This window comes from Chamaea fasciata, unplaced genomic scaffold (assembly GCF_029207755.1).
Source record: "Chamaea fasciata isolate MVZ Bird 193981 ecotype frontalis unplaced genomic scaffold, bChaFas1.0.hap1 SCAF_6, whole genome shotgun sequence".
NCBI classification, from domain to species: Eukaryota; Metazoa; Chordata; class Aves; order Passeriformes; family Sylviidae; genus Chamaea; species Chamaea fasciata.
Genome location: NW_027094091.1, coordinates 43,091,374 through 43,100,829, shown reverse-complemented (window position 1 = coordinate 43,100,829; position 9,456 = coordinate 43,091,374). Strand labels below are relative to the sequence as shown.

Genomic DNA, 9,456 nt, shown 5'->3' with positions numbered 1-9,456 from the left:
AGTCACCAGCAGAACTTTCCTCTAGCCTAGTGGGGTTCACCCATAAAATCCTTCACACAACGACTTTCCTAGACTCCTATCCTTGAAATCTAGGTGGGACTCCATGAGGTCTATCTTTGTCTCAATGCAGGCTGGATAAACGTGGGATGAATACCCCAAAGTACAACTTTAGGGTTTGGTTTTTTAAAAGCTTGTACTTACCTCAAAGTTACCAGCTTCACATTCCTTTTGGTAGCTAAATAATTAGTGCTTTTTCCTAACTTTGCAACTTCAGAGTGTTCCTGGGCTCCAGCAGTGGTTGTACCCTTTTCTACCCCCAAAACTGTCTATTTAAATATGGAAAACCCAGGGGTTTGGGCCAGGATGCTGTGCCCCACTTATTTTCAAAACTGTGCAGAGCACCCTCGTGAGACATGAGGCCATGAGCACCTCAGACGAGCAGCCAAGGCCTGAGCAATGCAATTCTGAGAATCAAATTTTCAGGCTCTTTTATTCATTGTAACATACTACTACAGTGAGAGAAATTTACAATTTATTAATCTTTTATATTTTGTTCTTGCAAGGCCAGAGCTGGAATGAAACTGAAATAAAAAACATCAGTTTTCAAAAAGGCTTGGGTCACCTTCCTGACGTCTTATTTATGAGTAAATCAGGCTTTCACCTCTTTGTGGAGCAGCACAGGGATTTATTAGTTAAAGGTTTGTCTTATTCTTTGAAAATAATTATGCACATGTTGTATTAGGGTTTAAGATGGAATTAGAGACTGAAATTATATAAATGGAAATATGGAATTAGAGACTGAAATTATATAAATGGAAATATAAATTTTCTGTAGGGCTGCGGTGTCCCAAACTTGTATTAAGTATACAGTTGATGTAAACAATCCAAATCCTAGTTAAAGGAACAAATGGGGCCTTCAGCACTGCAAGTCTGTTGCCAGGAGAGGGTCCCCTTCCACTCTCAGTCAGGGGTTGAGGAACACTTCTGACCAGAAGTGGACCCCAAAAGATGAGCCGTGTAATAAGCTAGGAAGAATTAATTTGCTTGAGATGCCTTGCAGAGGGATGTGAGTGTATTCAAAAATCTGTTCAGAACAGGAGCTGACTCCTGAGTCTCTGGTATTGGGAATAAACATTTCTGTTTTGTACAGAAATGGCTGAGCAGGCACAGGAGAGCGTCAGACCTCCCAGCACAGACAGATACATGGCAGACAATATGACTGTAATGCTAAAAGGGGTATCCATGCAATTTAGAAAAAAGCTTCGGAGAATGGAAATTCTCTATGGCTGCTCCTGGGGGTGAGAGAAGAAACATATCCTGGGTGTCCCACGCTAGGATCAGAGCCTTGTCTGGTCACTTGATGTGCCAGCTCACTTGATAGAGGCATGGTCAGCAACTTAAATGGGGAAAAAAGCCCTCAGCCGGTGACTTATCTTTGCATGAAACGTCAGTGCTGTGTTGTCTTACGTGGAGGTGCCTACTCTGGAGTTGTCACTTATGAGTCAATCCTAGCTTAGGATCTGGCTTGAAAAAACCCATAGCTCTCAGTAGAAATTGAAATATTTCTCTTAAAGAGATAACAAGTAGTGAGATTGATGAAGTAAAGGATTGAAAAACCAAACAGAAATCTGTCTCAGGTGCAATCACTGGGGAATTTAGTAAAATGTAGAGTAGAGAGACAATGTACTTGAGGGAAAGTAAACTAGATTTTTAAAAATCCTCCTTGCTTTCATTTCTAGGGTGGTTCAGCTGGATGTCTGAAGGTATTTTCTCAGCTGTGAACAATTCATAAGAAGAGAATAATATCTGAAAAGCACATTTCTTCAGGAATACTAGACCTTAAAAAAACACACCAGCACATCCAAACTGTAATGTGAGTACTAAGATTTTTCCAGCCACACCTAAAGCATCTGAAGATAATCTTTGATGTCCTAAAATAATGCTGCTTAAATGTTGCTTGATACTTTTTTAGGCTGTGGCAGCTCTCATTTGATCCTCCCATCTAGGTCTTTTTCTATTCTTGAATTAAATGCTCTCGACTTTTTCCTTTGCATACTTTCACTGTAATTACTGAACTTTACATCACAAATAGTTTATATAGAGTCCAGACTCTAAAGAAACATTAAAGACAAGCTTTTTTAAAGCTTCTCAGATACCTAAAAATGCAAATAATCACTGACTACATTTAATAGTATGGATATCTGATCTGGGGCAAATTTTGTTCATAGATGATTTGAAAAATTTATTTTCCATAGTTTGTCATTTAAATACCTTTAGAGGACCTAACTCAAGTGCTCAGTTCTAGTGTAGTGTTTTGAACCAGTATTTAAAATCATGGAAGCAGCCTCCAGTCCTGTCATAGTCCAGCTCTGCACAATTTGAGGACATATTTAAGCATATAAATAGTCCCAGCAGAATTAAAGAAACAGCATCCAGCTTTAAACCAGACAGATATTAAAGGAAAAAGGTGTGATAGTCTGCAGAGAGACTGTATTTATAATGTGTATGCAAGCGAGAGGCTAAATTAAGGCTGTTTGGAACCTTCTCAGCCTGTGTTTTGAGCCTGTGCCCGTTTAACTTCAGTCTCCTGAACGAAAATGTGTTAGTGGTCCTGAAGGCACTTTGCCTGCTCCTCTATGCAATTGGAAGCTAGGAATGAAGCAATGAAACATAGCCGATTAATAGAAAATAAATATATTTTTGAAACACATCTTTTTTTAAAAAAATTCAGTTAAAGCAGTTTCTACATGGCATTACATTGTTAATGCTGGTTTGACCATCACAGATGCTTATATGTGATACATCCCTTTGTCAGAGTGATTATACTAAACCCACATATTGCTAACTCAAACGTTTTCAACAGCCTTTGCAATATCAAGGAAGCTGTTTCAGAAATTTTACACTTTTGTCTAGAATCTGAAATCAGAAACCATGTTGAAACCTAAAAAATCATTTTCAGATTGAAATGTGAGTAGTGTCTTGCCTACAATTGTTATTTCTCTGAAAACCCTGTCTCAACACAGGGTGTGTTTAATCACTGACCATATCTTCATACAGGTGATAGTATTTTTTGGTGATATGCATCCAAAATGCCATCAGTCACAACCCAGGGAGGGATATGCTGAGGGCATTTGTGGCAGAAAGCATTGCTTCCCAACACCCTGTGTTTAAATCTAACATTCAGTTCAGTATAGCTGACTGTAGCACTGCAAGACTACCTGAAAAAAAAAAATCATAAATTTGGCCTTCTGATTGAGTTTGGTATGGGGAGAAATCCTTTTCTAAGAGCTGGGTTGGATGTACTGCAGCACATTTTCAGGTGGATCCATGTTTTGACCAGCATCTGTGATAGCAGGACTGGATTGCGCACCTTCATTAAATATATTTTTGGTTGCTGTAGAGAGCTGTGACAGCGAAATATACTTCAATATAGATACTAGCAGCCCAATTACACATCCTAATAGCAGTACACAGACTGATAACCCTTAACTCCTGTGGCTCCCTTTTTTTGCATCTGTCCATGCCACAGCCACACCCCTGTGCCAAAGTGTAGGTGCTCCAAGTGTGGTCTGAAGTGGGAAGATCATGATTCTGACAGGCTGCTACCTTTCCTACATCCTGTTTTCTGAGGCTTGATCTTCTGTCAGAAGGTACAAATTTTACACTTAGGTGTATCCTAAGTACGAGGCAATACCAAATTTCTGTGACAACTGGCATTAAGCCAGTCACAGGCAGATGCAGCAAGAATGAAAGAGGTCAGTCCTAACTAATGGCTGCTGATGAAAACCCTGATGGAAAGAATTGTACATATGATGCTATGGGAAATAGAAGCTTCCTGGAAGTGAACATATCATTCCTCTCTTAATCTGTTTTGGTTCTGAGTACTTAATTGTGAAGCTTTATGTCTTCTACCATGTCTACAAAGGTCAATCCATGCCTAACCTGCGTCTACACCCTTCTTGAATGCAAATAAGGGCAGATCTCAGCATGGTTGAAATTCTTATAATTTTATCTCCATGCAGAGAGAAATGTGGAGTTCATTTGAGGTTCACAACTCATTCTTTTCCAACTAGAGCTGGAAATTCTTTTAGAGAATGCAAGTATCTGATACTCAACAAAAAAAACCAAAAAACAAAACAAAAAAAACAAAACAAAACAAAATTTAAAAAAAAAAAAAAAAAAAAAAACCAAACCCCAAAAAAACCCCCTGCCAAATATAGGTGCTATATTTAAAGCCTGTAAATCAGGAGGGTGGATGGCACAAAACCATCCCATGTTTCCAAACCGGGGGACTGATCGGATCAGGCAGGTGGCTGACAGGGAGTTTTTAATCACTGAGGAGCTGGAATGGCAGACAGGAAGATGAGAGAAGGATGAATGGTTAAAAGCAAACCAGTACCTGCATTACTGCTTTTGGAGGATGCAATTTCACAAATATGTGCCTTGCCTGAGGAGTCAGTATCCTAATAAAGAGCCTGGCTCAGCCCACTTGGGAAGCAGAGCAGCAGTTAAACCTCCCACTGGCTGGATCCTATGGGCTGTTTTCCACACGTTGCAAAATTTCTTCCTAATCCTTGCAGGTCAATATGCTTCTGAACACTAGCAGTGCTCCCCCCAAAGTACACTCTTCAAAATGATCCCCTTTGTGAGGCTGCACCAGTGAAAACCACTGTGTTCTCCTCCATGAGATGAGGTGAGAGGATAAATAAATCTGAGGGAAGTTTTAAATTCCTAAAGCTACCAAATTCCTATTCCAAATAATTCTTTAGGAAGCTTACATTAATGTAAGTTTCATATAATCTCTTTGTCCAGGATGCTATCTGCCATCCCAAGATTAGTCCTCAACAGATTATCACTGCAGATGCAGGCATTTCACAAAGAATGCAGGTTTGGAGTTGCACATGTGCATTATAATGGAGTAGATATTGTTAGGGAATGATCAGGTCGTTTTACTAAAGCTATTTAACCACAAATATTTAAGATGAAATTGCAAGATGATTTCTAGCCACCCAAGCATTATGTTTGCCAAATGCTCTTAGCTCTGGCAGGCAAGTTGTGGGCACCAGATTAGACTTTGACAAAGCTCCAAAGGTGTTGTATGATTTAGGGCACCTAAATCTACATGAGATGAGTGAAGGCCAGGTGAGGATGGGACACAAAAAACTATGTTTTATTACACATTTACTACAGCTTTTTATTACACATTTGCTTCAGCTTTACCTTTTCTAGTTTGGATTTCTGCTGCCAACTTCCACATGGTGAAAGGGTATGAAGAACAACATTGCCAACTTGGCAAGAAATTATCAAACCTTAAATTTCTTTTGGTTCCTAAGGGAATTTCTGTTACTTTTTGAAAAGATTGGGTTGGTAATAGGACAGGTAGGGGAAATCCTGAGGGGCATTGGAGTGTTGTTTGTATTCATTCAACAAGCAGAGCCAAGAGCCTGTAGCTCTGTATGCCTGTACTTGTATTTGTGGCCTGCTGTTGCATGTCTATAGCATTTGCCACATCTGCTCCTGCTCCTCTGCAGATGCACACTGTACAATGCACGGAGTCTGGTCACCCTCAGCTCTCACAGGGAATTAAGGGTTTGTCTCTAGTAGAATTTGAATTGTAGTTCAAATTTGAGTTGTTTGCCTTTGCCATGTGTTGAGTATGCATGTAACACTCAGAGCCACTTTTTCTCAGAGCGGTAAAACTGATATCCATTGGGCCAGTTTTTCAAAAATAGTTTACCAGTTGTTGGTAACATAATAAGTATCTCTAATTCAGATCCCAAGTTCATATTACCAAGTGTCTCTTGGTTAACTTTTGAAAAGCCATGTCAATTTTCAAGCTCACATGACTCTTACTGAAATGTCTAGACTCTGCAGAAACTCCTCTTACACAGAAATGCTGTTTCAGCCTTGCCTTGTCTCTAGCGAAATGTGTATTTGCTTACTGAACGTCGATGGGCCCTGGGCAGGGCAGTGACAGACAGTTTACACAGATTGTGTGCCATTAGCTCTGGGGAAGAAAACTCAAACCCAAACTTGTGTCAATTTTGAACTGGAACTGAATTGTGGGTGGCCATTTCTTGCTATCCAGAATTTGGAGAAATTGTGGTGTTATCTCTCATAATAATTTCCATAATAATGATAATGGAAATGGACTTACAGAGGACTCTCGATGTTGCTTTTTAATTAAAAGTTCTGCTTAACCTGACTTACAAATTCTCCTTGAGTTCCTGCAGTGGAATCTCAATAGACCAGGACCCTGCCTTTTAACTCCTCGTTTTTTTCTCTATGATCTCAGGCCATAAGAGCTCACTACAAAGCAGAATATGGCACAAATATGTAAAGTCTCACAAACAGCCATTGAAACAGCAAAGAGCAAAAATAAACAACAAAAGATGTAGGTTCAAATAAAAACCTTGATAGATATTAGCTAATGTTTGAGCTGGCTTTCAATCTGACCCTTTACTGCAACGTTGTAACACAAACAGTCCCAAACTCCATCTTTGTGCAGGTTTTGTTTGTGAGTTTGTTTTTTACAAGGTTTAAAAAAAAAAAAAAAAAAGAATAAGATTTGTGCTGGTGATGAGGAGTGCAAAAGAAAGGTTCAAACAGAGGCAAGACTTGAAATGACTAAGAATGGAGAATGGGGAAAAATAAAATGCAAAGAGGTAAATTTAGGGAAGATAACTTACTTTTAATCATCACATAATCTTTGATGTAAGAATATCATGAAGACATGCCAAGTAAGATAGTAAAAAAGCTGGTTGTCTCCAGAAAGAGTTAAGTATTTGTTTTTGGAAGAGAGTACTGGACATGAAATCATAGAAGGGAGGACAAGGGACTCTGAAATGCAGTTTAAATATTAGATGGGGCCAGTAAAAGAGGAGGGAAGAAAGAGCCAAAGAGCTAAGTGTAGGGATATGATATTTAGAAATGGAAATGTAAAAGTGAAATGTGGGAAGGATGCTATACCGGCAGGTAGGGTTAAGAGATGAAAGAGAAATAGGAGCAGTTTAAACAAAGATACTAAATGTCAAATTGAGAACTTCAAAAGAACAGGTCAGAAGGGGCCACTGACAGAAAGAGAAAATGGAGACACCTGTAAGGAGAGAGAGATTATGTGTTTTGTTACCAGTTCTCTTGGACATCCTGGTGGACTGCTGGAAAAAAAGCACTACACACCCTCCTCTACAAAAGGAAGACAAAAAGAAACGATGCCATACTAAATGTTTTCAGCTAAATGAAGCAAGGATTTGGGAAAGCCACTAAATACAGCAATGGAGAAATTAGGGCCTATGATCACGAGGATATGTACCAAGAGAGTGGTACTGGCTGATACATGAGACGGTTCAAAAATACGACCTGCAAAAGATAATATTAGAAATAGGGAGAGTAAGGAGGAAAGCAGCTTGCCAGAAGGTTGGGCCAACAATCCTGACATTAACATTAAAATTGTCAGGATATCAATGAATATAAAATGATAAGGGCAATGGATGAAAAAGAGGTGGAAGGGGAAAGAAATAGAATTTTGAATAGCAAAGTATCATATTGCACCATTTATACAGGTTAGAAATAGGAGGCACCAATGCTGTTAGAAGAAAAGCAGTGCTTTCATTAGGTTGTCTCCTTGTATGCATGATACAGAGGCAGCCCCACAGCACATCTTTCAAGAGAAGTCTTCAGATGAGAAATCCAACAACTAGTTACCACATGTCTAAGTAATTCTTGAATAGCGAGTGTTTTGTAAGAACTTCTCCTGAGCAAGAACTTCTCTTTCAGCTTTGCTACTGAGCAGTGACCAGGAGAGCGGAGACATCTTAATGCCCTCCTCAGCAATCCTGGGTCCCACAGTCTTCAAACAATAAACCATGAATTATTTCATTTGGCATTTGGGGTGAGGTTGCACCATCCCATTGGACTACAACTTTCTCAGACAGATGAGTCACTGCCTTGGTGATTACAGCCAAGCGCTGGCACAGCACACACAGCAATGCAAGCGTGGAAGGGGAGGATGCAAACCAGCTCTGGAACTCACCTCCCCAGTGACACAGCCACTACCTGTGTGAAGCCTGACAACTCACAGACTGTAGCTTCCTATGGGAGTGACCTGTTCCCCTTGGTGCTATTCATGTACAGGGCTGGAATGTTGTGGCAGAGGTAGCATGACATGAAAGCTTAGGAAGAATGTGACTTGCAGCTGAAATATTGTAAAACACAGAAAGCCATTTTAAAAATTGTCAAAAATATGGCCCTTTCTCACTCAACAGATTTGGTAATTCAGTGTGCTATTTATTCACTTTACTGATCACATTAATTTGCAATTTACACTTTTCCATTCTGCTCAAAGAACAGAGGTGACACAGCTATGAATAAGTTGGCAAGACACTACTGGGTTCCCCACTCTGCCTTAACTCAGATGTTGTATGGTTTTAATTAGACCAATGCAGTTAAACAGCTACATTTGAAAGGGAAAAATTCAGCTCAAGTAGAGTAACTGCGCTACCAAGAAGGAAAATGAGCCTACACCCGAATTCCTGTTTCTGTAAACCAATGATGTGGTTATACAACAGTGCAGTTGTATCAGGAAAAGGGAATCACATGTCTATACCACACTGCTTTACCAGCATAAAGGCTGTGTGTAAAATCAGGCTGTCAGACATCAAGTTGTTATATTTTCATCTGTTGCAAAGATTTTTTTCTGTTGTTAATGAATGTATTGACAGAAGTATGGTGTCACTCATCCCACTGCAAAAATTTCAGTTAGATTTGTTTGCTTATTAATTGACTAGGCTTGGTTATGATTTTCAAGGAAGGGTCTCCCAAAACAGACATATTAAAACCTCTAGGTACAAATATTGACTTCATTGTGTAAATAATATAAAAACTCTTCTCTGGCCACAGCAGCATTCAGTGCCCAATGAGAACTTTGCAAACCCTTCATTTAAAATATGCTTCCCAAAAATAGGAAGCACCAGATTTTATTGATATTAAAGGAATAAAATAACATGAAACACTGTCGTTACATTCCATGGTTGCCCAGTCACCATACATTTCAGTTAGGTCTTAAATAGGCCAATATTACTCTACCATTTCAATAAACACAGCCACCAGAAAAACTAAAACTTTACTAATATTCTAATGTTATAATTTAATTCAAGTTTACAAAAATATTGCACATAAAATTTAAAATCACTAAAGACTCTGTGTGTTTGAGGGTATTATTCTCAAGATTTGTATAATAATGTGAAACCATTGACTCATTTACTCCCTCAATTGCCTAGCTATCAAAATGTCACAAGTCTTGGATATACAGGCACACATGGTTTGCTCTCCTATAAATCCCTGTCTGCCTCCTATCTTCCATTTTTGCCTAAGGGTGCAAAAAGTTGTTATTTCCTTTTACCATTAGGGGCGAGCAGTCTTCCTTTCAGTAACAGTTTTAAAAGAAGATGTAGTTCT

The 9,456-nt window shown here is 39.1% G+C and overlaps 1 protein-coding gene across 1 annotated transcript in view; it reads left to right on the top strand.

The window, feature by feature from the left end:
* Window positions 1-1,857: 1,857 nt before the first annotated feature.
* Window positions 1,858-9,456, top strand: part of ARFIP1 (ADP ribosylation factor interacting protein 1) — a 53,257-nt gene continuing 45,658 nt past the window's right edge. The window contains exon 1 of the mRNA XM_066186131.1: window positions 1,858-1,873. The gene's annotated coding sequence lies outside the window, so the exon portion shown is untranslated. The remainder of the gene's footprint in view (window positions 1,874-9,456) is intronic.